At 44.8% G+C, this 21,401-nt stretch overlaps 1 protein-coding gene across 1 annotated transcript in view; it reads right to left on the reverse strand.

Annotated features, from left to right (window-relative positions):
- The window catches only part of APEH (acylaminoacyl-peptide hydrolase), a 2,062,145-nt gene that overhangs the window by 947,164 nt on the left and 1,093,580 nt on the right, over window positions 1-21,401 (reverse strand). The window lies entirely within an intron of this gene.

Raw genomic sequence — 21,401 nt, forward strand, 5'->3', positions numbered from 1 at the left:
GACCACATCCGAGCTCTACAAGCGGCAAATGAGATCTGGGGATGCAAAGCAGTGTACTATGGGATACCCTCTTAGACCAGCCAATCAGAGACTTTTGAGCTAGTACAATAGGCTGAGTCGGAACCGATATTCGGCTCCAAACCCATGGGTAAGAATGTAGGCGACATAGGACTACACAACATCCTGGCATTTTAACAGGGGTGTGCACTTTTTATATCCACTGTATATCTAGGGTCACAGGGAAAAGTTCAAGCTTCAGGTATGGTACAAGAGATGTCTTCCAGTAATTTACAGGAAAAATTAATCAAATGTACTCGGAGGTAATTACAATAAATTAAACACTGAAGGAATACATTAACTTAAATAACAAAAAGTTGGAAAAATAGAAGAAGCTTTAACTAGCTATTCGGATGAACTGATAAAACTGCAAAAATCAGAGGCTGAAATGAAAAGACTGGCTGAGTATAAGGCTTCTCAAAAAAAAAAAAAATAAGAGTTGTAAGTTATATCATGCAGAGAAAACCTTACATTTTTTGTTGTATCAGAGAAACTGGATGGAACAGGAATCCCTAATGATTAAAGCCTCCTGAAAACCACAGCACCATTCATTGCAATATGTCCACAAATTCTCTATTATGATGAAACCAATCTTGCAAATCTCTCGGCCTCAGCATGGAAGTGGTAACCACTCTCATCTGACTCACATTCCAAAGAACTCGTTAGTTTGAACCACTGTGATCAATAATCGATCCCATGTAACATAGTTAAAGATTCATACATTAGTAGTAGGGTAACTGCCCTTGTGCGGCATTTTAAGCCTAGCCAATTACCCCATGTGAGAATCAAATCCTACACCTTGCACCTGTAAGTTAAACACCTTAACTATTATGCCAACCTTCCACTCCAAAAAAAGAAATACAGAAAAATACGCTTTCTTATGAAATTCCTGAAGCTATTTATGCTTGTCCACTGTTCTCTCTGTAATTTACCAATTATTTTAACTCACTGTCAAAAAACAAGAGTGGGGCAAAATGGAAGCAGGCTGAGCAAGGAAGGGGTATATGCAATCTACAGCATTTGCTGCTGCCCTTGGTTTCTCCGTAGTTGTACGATTCCATTTTAAGATAATTTCAACACTAGGCCTTTGGTGGCAAATTTTAATACAGCACTAGCTATCTCAGTAGATGAAAATGTAATGGGGTACCAGAACTGAATTTAATAGCATGGTACTTCAATCACTCAATTGTTTCACCAGTATTCTAAAGGTTTCCAGCCCCTGTTGGAAGGTCAGTTCCAGAGGAAAACTTGTAATATAGGCAAAAATTCGCAACCATGCATTCAACAAACAATGACTCCATTACCTAGAGAAGTTTCAGTCCAACGCTTAAGTACCAATTACTGACTTATACAACAAAATCCTCTTATTATACAATGACTTGCCATTGACATTCAAAAATGAGCATGCTGACTGATTATCCCAACCAGTGTGCCCATTGTAAATCAAGCACATACCAGTGGAAAAAGTCAGGTCACCTGGACTTTCTTCCATTACTATATGCTATAACTTTTTTCTTCACCATTAAAAAAAAAAAAAAAAAAAGTTAAAGTCCGTAAAAACCACCAACAAAAAAATGGAACCGATGCTCTACCTTAAATGGTATAACCACACTGCTAGCTCCTGAGCTGGACTGCAAAGCAGATAACAGCTGCAAAAATTAATTTACATGCCAGTTAAAAATAATTAAAAATTGATCTTTAATATAGAACCCCAAGAGACCAAATACATTAGTTAAGTGCTTTTGTCTAAACTAATCAGGGACTTGATCAGAACTTGCAAGCTCTTATTTTTACGGCTGTTATCTCCTTCACAGTCTGACCTTGGAGCCAGCAGTGTGGTTATAAAATTAGAAATCTGGTCCAGACAGTCCAGAGCCAAGACAGAGTACAAAGAAAATACTAGGAAATCAGTTATGCTATTCAAAACTAATGAAATGTACCTCATTTGCCTTGTGTTTCCTCCATCCTCTCTCTCTCATACCTCTTAAGTGTCTGAATTTCAATCTTTATTTAAACAAACAAAAAAAGGAGCAGCGGAGATCTTTTTTTCTCTGCTGCTTCAGTTACATAGCACTGATGTACTGTCTAAGCATGGGAAAGAAAGTCCCATACGCATGCACAATACATCAAGAAAGCCCCACGACACCGGTGAAAAACTCAGAAGAGCAGCACCCCATCCTTATACAAGAACACTACTGAAGAAAAGTAACTATTTTCTTAAATAATGTCATTGTATAATAGCAATAACCCATGGTTGGGTGTGGGTAATACTGGACTTACCCACTGTTGGCTTTGGTCACTTGGGCTTCGCACACCCTCATTACCGAGCCATGCCAACCATGGGTAAATCCAGCAGTACCCACACCCAACCATGGGTTGCTGCTATATCATACACTTATAATACTGTAAAAATGACACCAAGGAAGTATACTAATTCCTCTGGAAAATATGCTTCTCTTGGTGGATGGCAAATGAGAAGAAATATATGCCCTCACACTTGCCTTATGGCATATTAAGTAGGTCTATCTCACAAAATGTTATAACGTCTTGTTTTAGCAAAAACCTAAAGCAAACGACCACTCCTTCTACCCCCAAGGTCATGTCTGAGATAGTGGATATGTGGAAACCTGTAAACTAAGAATGGCTTCAAGAAGACAGCTAAAGTCTTCTTCTACCAAAGTCTGACAAACTCTAGATCTATGGATTCTAGCAGGGTTTTAATTAAGGAATCATAACTTTAAAGGGAAGCTATTCAATGCATCACACCATTTTCCTCTCTTACACGAAAATAATCACTATTTCAAAATGCCCTAGAGGTCCCTCCCTCATTCATTTTCTGTATTCCAAATATTTGCACATCTTTTTTCAAAAGATATCTCTTTTGGCCCTTCTAAGAGGTCTAGAGACAGCTGAACCGTTTACCATGTCTCTCTTCCCAAGTTATCTCCAGGTTACTAATACTAAACTCCTTTAGTCACACTTTCAACCATTTTTACAGAGGCTGTGACATATATTGCTTTCTTTTTTTGGAAACTGACATTTTGATTTCCATGAAGTGATGTTTCCAGACCTCCACAAAAAACTTCAGACAAGGTCTCTCAAACATTAGACAGAAATAATCTTCCTTTTTTACTCTGACCATGGTTTTCCTGTGCAAACTAGTATCACCAGGGCACTTCTTAATGCCTTTTCACACCTCCAGCTTATTTCTTTGTCTCCTGTATCTCAATGTCCATTTCCATCTGTTTAATTTAGTTTCCCAATGTACTGGCTCCAAATAATGCAGGGATAAATCCCTAACTGTGACCCAAGCAATCCCGGATCACTTAGCAACCCAGGCACTTGTGAATCCTATGGGTGTGGATAGGAGTGAGTGGCTGATACCAATCTAGGGGGAAGGATGGCATCTTATCCCACCAAAGGGTGCACCTGATGAAGGCCATGTGTCACAGCAAAATCAGCATAGGGACCAGAAATGACCACCCCCCAAAGAACATGTACATGCTACAACAGGCAATGTGCATACATAAAGTAAGACTGCTGAAATAGGTCTTAATTCTGGGACTAACACTTGCTCAGCCTGATGAGGGTGAGAGATGAGGTCACTATGAAAACTCTGATGGATAAATGAATGATGGCATTCCTGGTCCATTCATCACTGGTTCTTGCCCACTGGAAAGGGATGGGCTGGTCAGGTCATGAAGGTACTGATGACTGGCAGGCAATAGGGAGGAAAACAAATGGAAAATAGAATGTAATCACTCAAACTGCACTTCCCTGATAGTAATTTGTACTTCTTGGCAACACATTCCAGCTGCTTTCTATATCTGGCCATAATAATGATGATGATGATAAATACATCAAAAACTAAACATATGAGATTTGGGAGACAAATTGAAAGGTGAACATTGAATACAGCACTTAGTGATTGAAACCATAGAGTCATTTAAGGGTCTGGGTATATGGGTAGATCCAGCTGAGTTTTTCTAATCATATCAACCAATTGGTTAATGATAGTTATACAACTATAGGTTGCATAAAACCATTTACAAAGTCTAAGAAATCAGAAATGAAGTAGTCATTGTTTGTTACATTAAATCCAAACTTGAGCATAGAATGAAAATATGGAAACCTTATAAGAAAACAAGCATGAGTAAACTGGAAAGAGTACACTGGAAACATATCTGAACTTGTACAGGGTCTCTTACAGATATCTAAGAGGAGATCTTATTCAGGCATATAGGACATCTATCTCTGGGAATGTTTGGGATTATCAAAAAGTACTAGAGAAAATCATCAACCCATGTAGAAGATTCTATAAGAATGAGAAGGGTACTAATTGGTTCTCTGAGAAAGCAACTGATGCATGGAACAGACTACCAAATTACATTAAAGCAAGTTACAGTTTAGATTTTTAAGAACAGCCTGGACACTTATTATGGGAACAAGTGTTTTGGTATATTGGTAAGCTAGACAGCCATTACTGCCAGTGCTTGAAGTAGTTGTATGTACGTATATCCAGGCTTGCCAAGTTCTTCCTCATCTCTTGCACCCCCTTTTTTTTAATATTAATTTGGGCGATGTCTGTGTTACATAAAAAGGGATTTATTTCTTTCCTCCACCTCATGTTTGTCAATTAATGATAAAGATGCTAAGAATTATGACGTATCCCACCTGTAACTTCACCTTTTCCACTTGCACACTGCTTATTGTTTGTGAGCTGATCTGGTACCAATGGCACCATTCTATGGCATGCACTAGGCTAGCTTTTTACTAATAGTTTATTCATTCATTCAATCTTTCATTCTCTTTGCCGTCAAAGAGTTATGTATTTACCATAACTTGGCACCTGTGCTATTGTGTGATTATTCATCACAGATGGGTCTTGGATCCGAGCCGGCAACTTCTCAGACAGATCTAGAGCACAAACTCCTCCCCTTCCCATAATCCCTTGCTACCTTCTAACCCTCAGATCAAGTTTGCTAAATTTATTGAAATGCAGAAACCAATTGCAATAGAAAACCTAAGACTTCTCACCAAATACAAGCCATTCCAGCCTCGCCATAACCCCAGTAGGAAGGGGGAAGGAGGGCAGGAATGTTATGAATAATGACACCAGACAGCACAGATGCCAAGTTATGGTAAGTACATAACTATCTAATGCTATCCATGACATTATTAATCACAGATGGGTCAGAGTCCCCAGCTACTATGTATCATGGGTGGCCTCAAAAAAGAATATGCTAGAACATGGAGGAACCAAAGGAAGCCCCTTTCCTAGACACCAAGTCCAATTTGTAGTGCAAAATGGAAGTGTGTTGATTACACCAAGTCACAGCAGCACAAATCTCATCAAGGGAAGAAGGCTAATGACATAGCAACAGACCTAGTAGAGTAGGCCTTAACTGGTCTGGATAATTCTAATTGCTTACTAGCATAAATGAAAGAAATACAACTAGCAATATACCTGGAAATACTCACTTTGGAAACTGCCTCGCCATTTCGGTTCTGAGAGAAGGCCACAAAGAGTTGGTCTGACTTTTCTAAACTCCTCAGTCCTTTTTTAGATAAACAATGCAAGATATATTCTCCTTTATCGAGATAATTAGGGAAGAAGACTGGTAGCTGAATTGATTGATTGAGATTAGCTTCCGAGGCCACAAATGAAGAATTTGTTCTAAGGGACACCCTGTCCTTATGAAAGGTCATGAATGGAGGCTTAATGCACATAGCCTGAAGTTCCAAGACCCTCTTGGCAGAAGTAATGGCCACTAAAAAGGAAGTCTTCCAGGAAAGGAATTTAATGTCACATGAACCAGTTGGTTCAAAAGGTTTTTGCGCCAGGGACTGCAGCACAAAGGTCAAATCCCAAGGCGGGGAAGGATCCTTAATAGGAGGTCTAAGAAGAAAAACTCCTTTCAGAAAGGCTTTGCACAGTTTGGAAGAAAGGGTAGGCTCATCGTTGACAGGAAATTAGAGATAGCCGCCAACTGGAGCTTAATGGTAGAAAAAAAAACTCGCCCCCATCCTGAAAAAGGGAAGACAAGGAGAGCAAAACATCCGGAATAGGGGCTGAAAAGGGATCCAGATTCCATTGTCTGGCCCAAATGAAAAACCTTTTCCATTTACTATAATATACCTTCTTTGTAGATGACTTTTGAGAAGTTAAAATAATGCTCCTCGCCAAGGAAGGAAGCCTAGACTACAAAAGGATTGTTAGAACTGGAAAAAAACAAGAAGTTATGTACTCACCATAACGTTCAATGTATGTAGTCCATCTCACCTCACATTCTTACCCGTGGGTTCGGAGCCGAACCTCAGCTCTGACTCGGCCATACTCTAGCTCGAAGTCTTTCAATTGGCTGGGCTAAGAGGTATCCCATGCTGCACTGCTCCCTTTCCCCAGATCTTGTTTGCTGCACGCTCAATCACTCAGTCACTCCTCTTCATTCACATGACACAAAGAGAAGGGAAAAACATTCCAATAATAAAGGGAGTACTGAAACCAGAACTAACCTTTAGGTCCTCCAGGATGGGGGAAGGAGGGAGGGTAAGTAAGAATGTGAGGCGAGATGGACTACATACATTGAACGTTATGGTGAGCTCATAACTTCTTGATGCTATGTAGTCCAATCTCGCCTACATTCTTACCCGTGGGACAGCGTCCCTAGCACCTGAACCCTGGGAGGCTCAGTGGAAAATACTCCTGAACACTGTGGAACCAAAGGAAGATCTGCCTCTGGATACCAAATCCAATTTGTAGTGAGTGATAAAGGTGTGAGGAGATGCCCATGTAGCTGCAGCACAAATATCATCCATAGACATCCTGGCCTGAAATGCTGTAGATGTAGACAGATCGGGTAGAATGAGCCTTCACTCTAAATGGTAAATCCTTACCACTTGAGGCATAAATGAAGAAAATACAACTAGAGATCCATCTAGACAAGGTCACTTTGGAAACAGGAGACCCAATCTTATTTTCTGAAAATGAAACAAACAGCTGATCCGATTTCCTAAGATCTCTCGTTCTGTGTAAATAAAAATGCAACTGCCTGTTAATATCCAACTGGTGAAATTTGAATTCTGCCCTATTAGAGAACTCTGGAAAAAATACGGGCAGTTCAATGGATTGAGATCACTAACTGAAGCCACTTTTGGCATAAAGGAATGGTTCAGTCTGAGGGAAACCCTGTCCCTGCGAAAAATCAAGTAAGGCGGTCTGATCGACAAAGCTTGGAGCTCTGAGAAACGTCTAGCTGAAGTGATGGCTGCCAAAAAGATAGTTTTCCAAGTCAAAAGTTTCATTTCACAAGTAGCTGCAGGCTCGAAGGGGGAAGTGGTGAAGCATTGTAGCACAAAACTTAGATCCCAAGGCATGACCGGTTCAAAGACTGGAGGGCGGAGCAGCATAATACCCTTCAAGAAAGCCTTACAAAGTCTAAGCGCCAATAAACTGGGTTCATTAGCGAAGTGAAAAGTGGAAATAGCCGCCGACTGGACTTTAATGGTTGTGGCTGCTGACCCCTGATTGAAAAGCATGGAAAGAAATTCCAGAACTGAAGAGACTGGAGCTGTATAAGGATCTTTTCCATTTACTGTAATAAATCTTTCTGGTCCAAGGCTTATGGGAAGAAGACAGAATATGAACCATTTCCAGAGAAAAATGATGAAGCCTGACTAGCGATGGAAGTGGAGTAGCCAGACTGTCAACCGGAGGGTTCGAAGAGAGGGATGGAACTGCCTTGACATACGAGTCAGTAGATCTGGCTGTGGGTCTAGAATCCAGCGTGCGTCCACTAGATAGGGATGTAGAAAGAGGAACCAAATTTGATGAGGCCAGTGTGTAGCAATCAGAATCCTTCTGCTTCCCAAGAATTGTGCTTTCTGAATAACCTTTGCCAGCAGAGGAACAGGCGGGAAGGCATACAGTAGACCAGAGGGCCAATCGTGAACCAGAGCGTCCCTGGGTGACTCCCCCTGAGAGGGAATAAGGATGAAGTAGCTGCTGCACTTGGTACTGAGGGGAATGGCAAATAGGTCGCAGCAAGACTGACCCCATCTGCGGAAAATCTGCTCCGCAACTTGACTGTTCAGGAACCACTCGTGAGGCATAAGAATAGCTCTGCTCAACCTGTTGGAGATCACGCTGGACTTCCCCAGAATGTGCGTTGCTACGAGAAAACGTTGGGAAGACACTGCCACACTTGAAGGGCCTCTCTGCAAAGGGGATACGACCTGGTTCCTCCTTGTTTGTTCAGATACCATACCACCGACATACTGTCAGAGTGGATCGCAATTGTCCAGAAAGGAAGAAAGCTCTGAAGTGCTTGCAACGCTAGTAGCACTGCTCTCATCTCCAAGATATTGATATGCAGATGTATCTCGTGTTCCTGCCACGTGCCTTGGACTGTCCTGCTGAGATAATGCCCCCCCACCCCATCTGGGAGGCATCCGTGGTCACTGTGGCAACAGGAGGGGATGGAATGAAGGGTTTTCCCACATTGAGGTTGCTGGTGTGAAGCCACCAATCATAGATCCTGCTTGCACCTGTCTGTGATCATTATGAGATAAGAAAGTGGAAGACTTTATAGAGACCACTGGGCGAAGAGCAGCCACTGAAGGAGCCTCATGTGTAGTCTTGAAAGAGGGACAAGCATGATTGTTGCAGCCATCGTCCCTAACAATTTGAGAACCATTTTTGCCTTCACTTTCTTTAGAGGGAGCAACGCGTTTACCTGTCGTTGCAAACCCTGAATCCTTTCTTGTGGTAAAAACGCCCTCATGAGCAAGGTGTCTAACTTGGCACCTATAAAGGTGACACGCTGCGAGGGCGACAAAGCAGACTTTTCCCAGTTTAGAGTGATACCCAATTGTTGACATAGATTGATGGTGGCATCTCTGGTCTGTAGTAGTAGATGCCTGGTGGTCGCAGAAAGGAGCAAGTTGTCCAGGTACGGAAACACTTGGAATCCTTGATGTCTCAAGTGAGCCGTCACCACTGCCATACATTTGGTGAACACCCTAGGGGGCTGTGGTGAGACCAAAGGGCAGGCCTCGAAATTAAAAATGACTGGCTCCCAGCTGGAAGTGTAGATGACGTCTGGATGCCCTGTCCATTTTTATATCGTAGTAAGCATCCTTGAGGTCGATGCAGCACATCCACACTTCTATTCCCAACAATGGGAGAATAGATTGCAATGTGACCATTTGGAACTTGGACTTCTTCAAGTGGAGGTTCAAGCGGCTGAGATCCAAGATGGGTCTCAAGTCCCCTGTTCTTTTAGACACCAAAAAGAATCTGGAGCAAGTCCCTAATCTGATCTGGTCTGAGGGGACATGCTGGATGGCTCCTTTTCCTAGCAGCTTTTGAACTTCTGAAGCTGCGGAATCCCTTTGATTGGGTGGAACATCTGGGATTCTTTTGATCGGGGGGGGGGGAAGGGAATGTGATATCCTCCGGAAATTATGTCTAATACCCACTGGTCCTGGGTGATGTTTTGCCAGGCTTCTGGGTATAATGAAATGTGACCCCCAACTGGCTCTGGAAACACGCAGTTGGGCCTCCCATCAGGAGCGCTGGTAGGGAGAACCACAAAAGGAATCGTGGTCTCCCTGGTTACGGGGGCCTCCTCTGCCTCAAGGGTGGCATCTACCCAAGTTACCACCCCTTCCCCTGCCTCTGGAGGGGGAACCACTTTATGCATTGTGAAAAAACATCTGCGATTTCATGAACCACATTTTCCCACTCTTCTGGGCCTTGGGATAAGGTCTAAAAGGCATGGAAAAACGGACTCCCATGGCAGACAGAGTTTTTCCCTCTTGCTCGCACCTAGTGAGAGTGTCTTTCACCTTGGTTCCAAACAATGAGGGATCATCAAACAGGGCGTCGGTGAATGTAGACTTGAAGGCCTCTGCGAAATTACAGAGGCGCATCCAGGAGTGCCTCCTGAGAGAAACTTCGGAACTCGCTGCCCTACTCGCTTCCTTTGGCTGCGTAGGAGATCAGCCTCATGGAGGAGTTAGCGATAGAATTTAGGGGAGACATCTGAGCATCGACTTTCCAAGCCACTGCGTCAGAAATGCTACCCTGCAGAGCATCTCCAAACTCTTTCAGGAGATCTCTCTGGAGCCATGTAAAATGTGATAACTAATTCAGCAATTGCAGAGTAAATGCTGCTGAAGAAAACATATGCCTTCCCATATCGATCCATGGTCCTAGACTCCTTGTTAGGGGGATGGACGGTAGATGAAGTCTCAGCCAGTTCCTTCTTGGTGGCAGCTGCCACCACCATGGCATCTACTAGGACGCCCTTCATGAGAAAGTCTTTGTCAGCAGGGGCGGACAGAAATTTGTTGGGTCTCCTGGGGATTGGTTCCACAGTGTCAGGGGTTTCCCACACCCTTCGACAAACCAGATCCAGGAGTTAGTCGAAGGGTGGAGAGACTCAGGAGGTGGAGGGCTGATCCCCAAAGGCCTTCAGGAACACAGACTCCTCTTCAGAGGGGGGTTTTGAGGGCCAGTCGCCTCTCTGTTTCAAGATCTCTAGGATATCAGAGAAAGAGATATCCTCAGACGATGACTTGGGGGACCCCTCTGATTCCTCGAGGTCAGTGTCTCACGTGAGAGACTTTTCCTGGGAGTCGATGTGCTTCCTCTTGCACATTCTTTTTCTAGGTGGCTCCTCAGGCACAAACTCTGGTGAGCCCTCAGAAATTAGGGGACCACTCATGTGGGCCTCCTGAGGCCTTGGGTCTCTGCTGTCCAAAGATAGAGGGTGATCAGAGACTGATACAGGAGTTGGAGGGGGAAGAGTGTCAGAAAGTACAGTTGTGTACACTTACCATAAATGTAGATGTTCGAGTGTATTCACTGTTGCAGTCATTACAATTAGGTTATCCTGCTGGCAGGCTACCCTCAGTCGGCCTGAATTCCAAAGTCTAGGTCCGGCGTCGGCTGCTGTCGCCTCTTCCCTGACGTCAGTGCACCAGGGGTATAAAAGATGCAGCAGACGCCATTTTCTTCAGTTTTTCTTGCCCCAGATGTCAGGTGCCCCCAAAAGGGTAGGCTAAAAATATGTCTAAAAAACATGCATGCACCAAAGTATATATTTTGCCTTCATCTACAAACAAATACACCACATAGGTTGTATAGAATAGAGAAGTACAGATAAGTTCCAGCAAAGAAATGGGGGATGGCTGGTGGGTAACCTGGACTGCAACAGTGAATACACTCGAACATCTACATTTATGGTAAGTGTACACAACTGTACTATGTTCTTCGTGTTTCACTGTTGCAGTCATTACAATTGGGTTGAATCCCAAATCTAAGGTTGGGAGGCTGGAGCTAAATAGCATTAGGGGCGGCTATTAGGCCCTGCAGAACTGCAGTGGCAAAGCCTGCCCTGGATTTAGAATAGAATGGTACATGATAGTGCTTTATGAAGGTGTGCACTGAACTCCAAGTAGCAGCCTCTAAAATGTCTTTGGTTGGTACTCCCCAGAGGAAGGCTGCTGAAGTGGCTGCTGCTCTGGTTCAATGTGGCCTAATGCCCTTAGGTACTGGCTTGCCATGTTGAAAATAGCAGAAACGAATGCAGTGGCCTATCCACTTTGAAATAGTCTGCTTTGAGATAGCCTTTCCTTGTGATCCTGCAGTATATGCCACTAGTAATTGCTCTGTCTTTCTGAAAGCTTTGGTTCTGTTCAAATAAAGGTGTAGCTGTCTGTGTATGTCCAAAGAATGCAGAATTCTCTCCCCCTTATTCTGTGGGTTTGGATAAAAGGTAGGCAGATGAACAGTTTGGTTAAGGGCCACAATGGACACTACTTTAGGCATAAATGTCGGGTTTGTCCTCAGAGAAACCCTGTCTGGATAAAAAAATGATAAAAGGTTCCACAGCCATGAGTGCCTGTAGCTCTGAGACTCGTTTTGCGGAAGTTATTGCTAGGAGCAGAGCTGTTTTCCAAGATAAAAACTTTATATCAGCTGCAGCGACTGACTGGAAAGGAGGCAGGGTGAGTTTTTCCAAGACACAATTGAGGTCCCATGCAGGTGTTGGCGATCTCCTTGGAGGCCTTACATCTTTGGCCCCTCTGAGGTACTGCCTTAACAAAGGATGAGAAAAGATTGGTGGCTCTGTATTGTAATGAGCCGAAATGGCAGAGGCATGAATTTTTATAGATGACAAAAACAGGCCTTTGTCCAGCATCTCAGTCAAGTATTGCAAAATCTGAGGAATGGTTGGAACAGCCATGTCAATTCCTTGTGCCTGGTTCCAAGCACAGAATCTCTTCCATTTTCCAGCATAGGATTTTCTAGTACTAGGCCTCCTGGCATCCAAAATGACATCCATCACCGCTTTAGTGAGAGGTGTGTCTTGTATGACTACATTACCTGCCATGCTGCTAGATTTAAGGTCTTGAGTTGGCTGTACAGGATCTGATTGTTCTGCTGGAACAGTAGATGAGGTACTTGAGGTAAGGTCCAGGCTGGGCAGTGAGACAAGTTCCTTAGGACTGGATACCAGTACTGGCGTGGCCAGTGTGGGGCAATCAGTATAATTTTTGGCTTCTCCTGTCTGACCTTTAGGAGTACCTTGGGGAGGAGAGGCAGAGGAGGAAAGGCATATACTGTTAAGTTTTTCCAACTGAAAGATAGGGCATCCACTTTCCATGCTTGTCTGTGATAAGTCCTTGTGCAGAATCTCTTTAGTTGGCAGTTGTGAGGTGAGGCAAATAGATCTATGTCTGGGCATCCCCATTTCCTTGTTATCATGCTAAAGACTTGTGGATCTAATTTCCACTCGTGGGGATCCATGAGGTTTCTGCTTAGTTCATCTGCCAGAGTATTTATCTTTCCTGGCAGGAATTGTGCCTGCAGATGTACTTGGTAAGTCAATGCTGTGTTCCACAGAGTCATGGCTAGTCTGCAAAGGGGGTAGGAATGAGTGCCTCCCTGCTTGTTTATGTACCACATGACCGTGGTATTGTCTGTCTTTATCAGTAGTTGTCCCGGATGAAGTAAGTCCTTGAAGGCTGTCAGGGCATTTTGAACAGCTAGCATCTCTTTTTGATTGATATGTAGATGCATTTGGTTTGCGGACCATGTGCCTTGAATACATCTTCCTGCCATGTGGGCTCCCCAGGCATAATCCGATGCATCCGTTGTTAATGTCTGTGTAGCTGGGGGTAGAGTGAATGGCTGTCCCTTGTTCTGGTGACAGGCCTTCGCCCACCATTGAAACTCCTGTTGCAGGCAGGGAATGAGAGTAAGTATTGTTTCCAGGGTGTGGCAATGTTGAGTCCAAACACTTTTTAGGTACCATTGAAGTTTCCTCATATGCACAGTCTTGCATATGGAATTATTAGAATGCAGGATGCTATGAAGCCCAAAGCCTGCAGAAATTTTCTTGCAGATAACTGGGACTTTGTTGCCAACAGTTTGAAATAGGTAGTCAGTTGTCTTCGTTTGTCTGGCGTGAGAAAAGCCATCTGGACAGTTGTATTTAAGCTTGCACCCAGGAACATGATCTCTTGAGAGGGTACTAGTTTTGATTTCTGTTCGTTGACTGTGTACCCTAGGGATGATAGCAATCTCTTTACAAACGCCAGATGCTGTAGTAGAATGTCCTTGTTCTCTGCTTGAATGAGGCAGTCGTCCAAGTAAGGATATATTTGTATTCCTCTTTGTCTGGAGTATGCAATTACTGGTGCCATGCACTTTGTAAAGGCCCAGGGAGCAGTAGATAAGCCAAAGGGCAGAGCAGATTGGTAGTGCATTGAGCCAGCTTTGAATCTGAGGTATCTTCTGCATGTTTGTCTGATAGGAACATGCAGGTATGCCTCTTTTAGAACTAAAGTCACAAGCCAAGCCTTCTTGCCCAACATGGGCAGAAGCTGCTGTAGTTTCAACATTTTGAATTTTGGAATATCCAGATATGTGTTTAGAATAGATAGGTCCAGTATTGATCTCCAGGCTTTGTCCTTTCTGGGTACCAAGAACAGTCTTGAATAGAATCCTTGTCCCTGCTCTTGCTCTGGTACTTGTTGAATGGCCGTCATGTCCATGAGGGATGAAACTTGTTTTTGTGCCTCAGCACATTGATTGCGTGGCAGGTCTGGCATACAGTTTGGCCTTGGCAGGGTGTGAAAATGGAACCTGTAGCCTTGTGATACTATATTTAGAACCCATTTGTCCTGGGTGATCATGTGCCAATTTTGTGAAAAAAGTGCTAGTTTTCCCCCCCAAAGGTTTGCCAAAAGGTAAGTGATTGGTGCTGGAAGGGGAAAGTCATTGAGACTGTTTCCTGTATGGCTGTGATTTTTCCTCTCCGCTCTTGGAGGTAGAAGCACTCCATTGTTTAGGCCTGTATGCGCCTTGGGGCTGTGATCTGCCTCTGCGGCGTCTGTATCTGCCTCTTTGTGGCCTATTGGACACTGGAAAGGACCAATTCTTTGTAGGCCAGTTTCTGCTAAATCTGGGAGGCTGTACCTGCAAGAAATCCTTGATTGTTTGCATAGATTTCGCTTTGTCCTCCATTTTCAATACCTCTTCAGCTTTAACACCAAACAAAGTATCATGCTGTAATGGAGCATCTAATTTTTGCTTTAAGATGATCAGGCAGGTTCTGTTCTATTAACCAATCATGCCTCCTAATGACAGAACCTGTAACAGCGGCCCTTCAGGAGGCCTCTAGAGAATCAAAACTACATTGCAAAGTATGCTTTCCAACTTGTTCAGCTGCATGCAATAAATCCTGCATTTCTTTGTTGTCTGCACATTCTGAATTTGTTGACATTTTCTGTTTAAGCAATGATATAAGATATTGCTGATATTTAAGCATATGAAATTGGCAATTTAAGGCTCTTACAGCCAAGGTAGCAGAAGTATAAATCTTTTTACCCCATCTGTCTAGGGCCCTAGAATCCCTATCAGAGGGGATAGGGTTTTTTGCAGTAGAAGCCTTGACCCCTTTGGGACCCTAAGAGATGGTTTCTGGGTCAGCAGCAGGGCTTTTATAAAGAAATTTATGTGGAACAGGAACCCTATAGTATCTGTCTGGCTTAACAGGAGCTGGTGGTAAAGAGTCTGGAGATAGACTGAACTCTGAAAATACATCATCTACAATGTCTAAAACAGGCGGGATAGCAAGGGGCCTGTGCTGACGCAATAAAAGGAAGTCTCTGAGCCTTTTCTTGGATTCTGAGTAATCTTGGCTCTCCCAGTGGAAATGCTCCCTCATGGTATGCAGTGTCTCCCCAAAAGAATAATCCTCAGGAGGAGAGGCTAAAGGGATAGATTCTTCAGCATCAGAATCCACATAGGGAGGAAGAGAATATTCCTGTTCAGAGGAGGAATCAGAGGAAATGGAAACCTGGTCTGAAGATTCGTATTCTAACTCTTGACTAGGCCTCTTATCAGGAGAGGGATGGGAACCCCTGATCAAAGTAATTAGGTCTTCGGTCATTTTAAGCATCTGTTTTTTAGGCATGGAGGCCTGTCCATGAGAATGCTGTACTTCTTTCTTTGTTTTTAGAGTTGCTTTTGTCTTCGCCTTTGAAGCTGAAGTAGGTTTCACATATAACTGTGTAGGCCTGAAAACACCCTCAGAAGCAGATGCCTGCTCAGCGGCTCAGGACCCATCTGAGGGAATAGTTTCAGAGTGTCCAATACCTTGAGTTTCCAGCGGCCTTGTTGGCTCCACGTGGGAGTCGGAAGCGGCCTGTGGCTCTGAGGTAGCAGGCATCAGGGGCTGCGAAAGTGCCTCACTGAGAACCAAAGACAGGCCTAGCAGAAGCCTCGTCGTCGGTTTTGGATCTTGGATGCCTGTCCTTTTCTTTTTCTTTGCGCTTTTTATAAACTCCGGTAGTCGGCTGTTCCAATGGCATTATATAATTAAATCTTCTGCCAAAGCAATGGAATGCAAAATTGCACCGACGCTTAATAGTGCGTTGGTTAAATCTAGCACAAAACCGACAACTAGCAACATTATAGTCAGGGCCTACGCAAGGAATACAGTAAGAATGAAAATCCTTATGAGGTATTTGCTTCCTACAAGAAATACAATTATTAACTTTTTCTTTCATCGGTCTGGAGCAAGAAAAAAGTTTCCCCATCGGGGTACTTAGCTTTAATGAAGACTTCGGATCTGAAATTTGAATTTGAAAAACTCAGGAGTCGGCCGACCGGCACTTGCGAACTGCTTTTGCTTTGGGCACCGCGCGGCAAGAAAGACTGAAGAAAATGGCATCGGCTGCATCTTTTATACCCCTGGCACACTGATGTCAGGGAAGAGGCGACAGCAACCGACGCCAGACCTAGACTTTGGAATTCAGGCCGACTGAGGGTAGCCTGCCAGCAGGATAACCTAATTGTAATGACTGCAACAGTGAAACACGAAGAACATCTGTATGATGCAGCTGAAGATCTGGCCAGCACGCTCCGCATGACCTTGAAAGCTGGTCTCCCTGGCTCCGAAGATCAACCAACCATGGAATCCCTTGGAGCAGGAGGGACAAGGTCTAAAGCTGAAGCAAGAGTCAGGCTCCCCCGGGCTGAAGCACCGAGCGACAGGCTGGGAGCCGAAGAGTGTTCAGAGGCCTCCCCCTCGGTTCTGACCGAGGAACCATGAGTCCTGAACCCCTTGGACGGGGCCGACTGGGTCGGAGCTGAGATCGGAGCCATCAAGCCAGGATGGGCTATCGAAGCTGACCTAGAAGCATTAGACAGCGCTGATCACTCTGGCTCCGAAGGCTGGGATTTGCTCGGAGGATCTGTCAACGATGGATGGGCTGGACTGGGCTGGAGCCGAAAGCAATTTAGCCAGCACCGGTGATTGGAGCAGTCTCTGCACCACTCTATCCACATCAGAGTGTGCCCTGGAGGACCTAGAGGACAAGGTAGGAGATCTAGACCTCTTCACAGAAGGAGACCTGTGAGGAGGGGAGACCGGTCTAAATATTGGAGACCAGCTCTGAGCTACCATCTCCGTCACCGGCTCTGAAATGCTGGGAGCCGATGTAGGTCCTGTGACTTCAGAAACTTCCTTCGGCACCGGAGACAGTGGAGCCGAGGATGCCACAGTAGGTTTGGTAGCTTTTTCCAGAGGCTCCATAGTACAGACGGAGCCGGAGAATGTTTTCTTTGCCTTTGATGTCTTATCTCTTTTACAGGGAGAGGACTTAGCACTAGAAGACCTCTCCAAATCTTCCTCAAAGGAGGGTTTCAGTTGTGCCTTCAGAATCAGTTTTTTCTTCCGTTCTTGGAAAACATGAGGGCTGAACGTGTGACAAAAAGCACAAGACTCCTGAAGGTGTATAGCTCCCATACAATAAATACATACAGAGTGCCCATCGGTAATAGACATCTTGTACCCACATTTACTACACTTCTTAAAGCTCGAAGGCTTATGTTCTTTTGTATCCTTAGACATGGTATGCAGGATACTTGATCCAACACCACAGTATGGACCAATACAAGCAAAAAGCGCAGGAACTATAAGTAACAACTACAGACAAAACACACCAGGACCTCTAACTCAAATGGTCCGGACAGGAAACAACAAGAGGAAGGACTAGGTCCTCTAACTTAAATGGTCCTAGCCCAGAGGGGATAGGTACTTAAACACAAGACAAGCACAGGGGAAAACAGATAACCAAGGAAGGACTAGGTCCTCTAACTGAAACGGGCTTAGCCCATAGGGAGATAGCTGACGGGATACCAGACAAGCAGACAGAAAACCACAAAGGAGCACAAACAGCTTCAACAAACCACAACACACACACACACAGCTATGAAAATAGCTTTTGGAGCAAACATTTAGTCAAAGAAGACAAAAAAGTTATACTTAGCCACAGACAAGAGTGAGACCACTTCTGAGCTTTGCGAACAGCAAACGAGATCTGGGGAAAGGGAGCAGTGCAGCATGGGATACCTCTTAGCCCAGCCAGTTGAAAGACTTCGAGCTAGAGTATGGCCAAGTCAGAGCAGAGGTTCGGCTCCGAACCCACGAGTAAGAATGTAGGCGAGATTGGACTACATAACATCATGTGGTTAAGATGTACGGCCTGGAAATTGGGAAGTGGAAGCCCCCAGGAATAGGAAATGAGATCCAGTATCCAAGGTGGATACTTCAGATGAGAGCTTAAGAAGGAGAACCATGACGGATGAGGCCAGAAAAGGGCAATGAGGATGAGAGGGGTCTTCAGGTGATGAGCTTTCTCTGTAGGACTTTGTGTATTAGGGGAATAGGTGGGTAAGCATAGAGGAGACCCGGAGGCCAATCGTGAGCATGAGTGCCCCTGGGCGACTCAGCTGATGGAGGGATCAGGGCAAGGTAATCGCAGCATTTGTGGTTGACTGGGGAAACAAAATGGCCACAGCATAATTGAACCTACTGGTCGAAGATCTGCCTTGCCACTGACGGATTCAGGGACCACTTGTGAGGACTCAAGATGGACCTACTGAGTCTGTCAGCCAACACAATGGAACTCCCAGGTAAGAGAGTTGCAAGAAGAAAGCACTTGGAAGACATCACCCATTCCCACACACTCATGGCCTCTCTGCACAGAGGATAAGACCATGTTCCCCCCTGCTTGTTGATATACCAGACAAAAGTCATGTTGTCCATCTGAAATGTTAAGGTACCCAGAGGGAGGCACTCCTGAATGGCTTGCAATGTTAGAAGGACTGCTCTCATCTCCAGGACGTTTATGTGCAATTTGGTCTCTATGGGGGACCACGTGCCTTGATCCATCTTGCCTGAAAATGCCCCTCTCACCCAAACAGGGAGGCATCCGTGGTCACTGTGGCCTTGGGTGGGGGGAGGGGGGAGAAAATGTCCTGCCTAGAAATAAGTTCTGAGACTGATGCCATCAAGCAAGATGATTCCTGCACACCTGAGTCAACTTTATTGTCATAGACATGGGCTGAGACAGAATGGACCAGTAGACTGAGAGGGTCCATTGGAGAACTCGCAAGCGACACCTGGCTAGAGGCACTAACTGAATGGCAGCTTCCATAGACCCTAGTGTTTTGAGGATCAAATGGACCAAAGGCAAGCTAGGTGCCGCAGAAGCGAAACCTGATCTTGAATCAGTTGGACCCTGCAGGAAGGTAGTGCTGCAGTCTCTGATACAGTGCCAGCAGGACTACGATGAACTACAGGTTTTGACATGGCACTAGATTGGACTTGGATAGATTCACTGTGATGCCTAGATGCTAGAAAAGACTGAGGACATATTTGGTCACCAGTGAGTTGATGCCTTGTGGGAGCCGTGAGAAGCCAATCGCCCACGTTCGGAAAAACCTGGAAACCTTGCAGCCGGAGATGAGTTGCCACCACTGCCATACAGTTGGTAAACACCTGGGGGGCTGTGGTGAGTCCAAAGGGCAGGGCTCTGAACTGGTAATGACTGGCCCCTAACTAAAAGTGTAAGTGTCTGCTGGGGCATCTGTCAATCTTTATATGAAAGTATGCGTCCTTGAGCTCAACCAAGCCCATTGAATCATCCCTGTCAAGACAAATAGAATAGAGTGAACAGTGACCATCCTGAACTTGGACTTCTTGACAGACAGGTTTAGCTCACTGATGTCCAGAATTGGAAGGAGGTCCCCAGTCTTTTTTGGCACCAAAAAGAAGCAAGATTAAGTTCTGGACCCTAGTTGTCCTATTAGGACTTCCTGAATGGCTCTTTTTTGAAGGAGGTCTTGCAACTCGAGATAGGTCAACTCCCTTTGGCGGGGTGGTATATCTAGGAGAAATTTCTGAATTGGAGGGGCCTAGGAGAAATGAATGGAGTAACCTCTGGAAATATTTTTTTTAGCACCCACTGACAGGAGGTGAGATGTCCAGGCCAGTGGGTGAAAGGTGAGATGACCCCCGACTGCCTCCAGGGTAGGGAAGTCAGGCAGCACTGCAAGGGCTTCTTTGCGTAGGATTCTCAGGAACCCTGGTTCTGTGGAACCCCTCTGCCCCTAGGGTGGCATCTACTGTTGAATTCCCTGCCCCAGCCTGTGGAACAGGACTCCTGTGGAGCATCCTGAAAGGATGACAGAGTCCTCTGGAACCAAAGCTTCTAACTTCCCCTCTGAGCCTTAGAAAAGGACAGCTGGGGAGTAGAAAACCTGATCCCTACTGCAGAAAGAGTCTTGCTTTCCTGATCAAAATGGTTCCGTAAACCCACAAAGGTGAAGCCAGGTATGCCATCGGATAGCAATGCTGGTGCCTACTGCTCAAGAGGTGGCCTCCACAGTATTGGAGATCAACCTCAATGAAGCACTGGCTAAAGAAATGAGTGGACAGCCTCAGAGAGACTGACTTGAGACTCTCTGGAGGCAACAGCTCTGAAGGGGAAGTGGTAGGTTCTGAAACCAAATCCCTCTGAAACAGAGTAAAGTGGCCCAAATAATTAGTTGTTCTCAGGCCAAAGGTAGCAGAGGCAAACACATGCTTTCCAAATTGTCAATCACCTGGGATTCCCTGTTTGAGGGATGGACCGAGGAACTTTGCTCAGGTAGGTCCTTCTTAGTAGTAGCTGCCACCAGGAGGGCATTAATGGGAACTCCTTTACTCCAAAAGGACCTATCCTTAGGAGTCTTGTGGAACTTACCTGTTTTTTTGGGCACAGGTTCCACTGTGTCTGGCTCATTCCCAGCCCTAATAGTGATGAAGTCCACAAGCTCATCAGCAGGGGGGGGGGGGGCACAAGAAGAAGATGGGCCCATCCTGAAGGCTTTCAGGAACGCAGACTCCTCCGAAGACGGGGATGGGGAAGACCATCCGCCTCTCTGCTTGAGAACTTCCAGGATGCCCCCAAAGGACATCTCCTCAGGAGAAAGTCTGGGGGACCAATCTCCCTCCTCAAAATCCTTGGATCTGTCTGAGAAGTTGCTAGGTCAGATCCAAGACCCATTTGTGATGAATAATGACACGGACAGCATCAGATCATAAATTACACATTTGTTTTCATACTGAGGGTTGGTCAGTAATTTAAAACAGTAAATCAAAAAATAACACAGAATAAAGAAGTCGGTTAAAGAGAATAAATAATAGAATATACAACGCAAATAATAAAATAGCATAAACTAACACTACTGAACAAGTTATTTACAACAATTTACATTCAAGAAGGGGGGTTGGCTTACTTGTTTACCATACATAGTTAGTTTCAGCGAATGTAAGAGATTTGGCCAAATGGCTTGCTGAAGTTCTGAACAGTCACATTCATGGCTATTCATTTTTTGATAACTTGGCCTCTCTGCCAAAGAATGTGTTACTCAGTGCATATGACCTTCCTGCTGTGAACCCATATGTCAAGCTTTGTGGTGTCGCATATAATTCAAC

Source organism: Protopterus annectens, chromosome 7.part0 (genome assembly GCF_019279795.1).
Source record: "Protopterus annectens isolate FY-2018-M chromosome 7.part0, PAN1.0, whole genome shotgun sequence".
NCBI classification, from domain to species: domain Eukaryota; kingdom Metazoa; phylum Chordata; order Ceratodontiformes; family Protopteridae; genus Protopterus; species Protopterus annectens.